Here is a 2,579-nt window from a genome sequence, read left to right as displayed (position 1 = left end):
TTTTTTGATAACTTGTTACTTAATTCATTTTAAGGTCTCTAAAGATAAAATGTGAACTGGGTTTATTGCTCGGCAGTTAAAACAATATATTTTCTAGATTGAGATTTAGATACAAAATATAGATAACCCGGTTTAGTATTTGGTGAATTGTCAATATAAAAGACGAAAACACATTTTGGTATTTGAATTGGAGAGAAAGACACATTTGTGTATTTATACGTGTTGCAGTTTCAAACTATAGTATGATATTGAACGTTCTTGAAGATAAACCGAGAAAAGTGCAGTCACGCAGAATGTTTAAGGTATTTCTTTGTACACTTATGTGTGTATCTGACATTAACAGTTAATTTTGAAAGGACGAAAAACTTTTGTGGACTGATTTAAGAATAAGACTTAATTCGTGATTTCTCAAAATGATTTAATTGATTCTTTTTATCTGAATAAAACAATCATTCTGAACACGATTTGTTGAACCGTTACATAGAAAACAAATCCTATGGAAGGTATATTTTTAGATAGTACGCATGGACAGCCTATTATTAAGGTAATGTGTGTGCAGTTTGAATATTTAATGTTGAGTTAAACAAAATAATGGATTTAAAGAAAGTAATATATGCACTGTGGTGTATTTGATACTCATTTTAATGTATCATTCGGAAAAGGAAATGTTCATAATGTGTACCAAGACATTATGTAGACACACACTTGATAAATATTAAACAGTGAGATTGAAGACTTTTAGAAATATTCTTAATCATCCGTACAATGTACGTGATGTGTTTCGACAAGGATTATCCAGATTTACCTGAAGAAAGTTTATATGTGTCAGTATTTTTAACGGACAACCATGTAAAATTTTAGGGGTTTAAAGCTGTGCTGAAGGTTTAACAATAGTAGCTCATCAACAGATTGAACAATCGTATTCAAGTGATTCAGATATTATATTGATTTTTTAGATTTAACATTTATGAAAATGTAAAGGAATTGAGAACTGCTAAAGCTTCTAATCCAAAACTACTGCATTATCTATAACAGTCAGACGGTAAATGCCCTGGTTATGCACGGTTAGTTGTATCAGAACGGATTTATTCAACTGAACATTTTTACTACAAAATGAATACAATGAATGAAAAACTTTTAAAGTCCAATCAATTATTTTCATTACATTTTAGCATCCATGGTCCTGCATCGAAAAGTGACAAAGACGTTCGGCCATTGCTCGAAAAAGAAGGACACAAAGCGCAATACATTAATCTTGAAGATTTTGAACAGACTCTTGTAGGTGAATCCGAAATAAAGTCAAAAGATTTTGTGTACTGCATCAGGGTCGAAAAATTGCCGTTTGAAGCCTCCGAGTACAGGACAAGACCACGGTTTTTCAATTAGCCAACAAAACAGTAATTTAACGAGATAATCGAATCTGGATATTTTCTTGACGCAGTTGGAAGTAAAGAATAAAAAAAATAAGGAGAATGAAGTGCAGTGAAGAGTTTTATTCAATAAAGCCGAATAATTGAGTCATTCAATGAAACACAGATACATTGCTTGATGATTTAAAAAAAAACAACACCAAGCTTCCCGAAGCAGTTGGAAAAACCTAACATCATATACAATGGAAACTGTTATGTTTTGGTGCCTAGAGGAAACACGAGATATAATTTGGCAACCATCAAACTTGATGGATGTGTTTTGTATTTCATATCAACATTAAAACAGTTTTTGGAGAAAGTATTTCTCCCGAACTACTTTATAAGGGAACGTAATCAGTTCATGTTGACTGAATTTCCAGGCGAAATACAAACCAAGACTAAGGATTTCTTGGAGAATTTCCTTGATAACCCCAAAAAAAGTATGAGTGTAATTTTATCAACATTTAATGACAATAGAAACTTGCCGCCTCATTTATTGAACGATAACAGTCAAGATGTTTTCATTGAAACATTGATTAGATTTAGAGTAGCGATGGCACAGACGTATCATCTTATTGGAGGAAATGCGTTATGGACATTTTATAATGGATATAACGTTAAGCATATTATTTTACGATGTAATGATGTCTTAGAGAAACTGAAAATATTAAAGTATGCATCACCTTTTGTGAAACTTTTGCAAAATTGTATAGGCGTTTTGCATTACATCATTCTACGAAATGAAAAGGAAACACTTGTGTCAGAATTTAAACAACAATGTTTAGAAAACATGGTAGCATGTGTTCCAGCAGACCGTACACACACAATCCTTCGTATTGCTACGTGTTTATTAGATTGTGGTGCTCAAGACGAATGTCTTAATATTATACAGTATGTAACAAATCACCAAAAACTTTACTTTTCAGTTTCAAACCATAGTAAGATTGTTGCGCAATTAGTAAAAGACACTACGGAGAAATTTTCGAAAATGTCACGTATACGCAAGATGCAGGAAGTCAAAATATATGAAAAACTGATCAATCAAGACGTGATTAATCAGGACCCGTATAATTTAATTGAAAAGTTAAAGAATTTCAAAGAAGAAGGTCATGAGGTTAATGGATACTTATTATTCTTATATCTATGGAAAGGATGTTGTTTTGAAGTTAC

This window comes from Mytilus trossulus, chromosome 8, assembly GCF_036588685.1.
Source record: "Mytilus trossulus isolate FHL-02 chromosome 8, PNRI_Mtr1.1.1.hap1, whole genome shotgun sequence".
Classification (NCBI taxonomy): domain Eukaryota; kingdom Metazoa; phylum Mollusca; class Bivalvia; order Mytilida; family Mytilidae; genus Mytilus; species Mytilus trossulus.
This window is presented reverse-complemented; position numbering follows the sequence as displayed.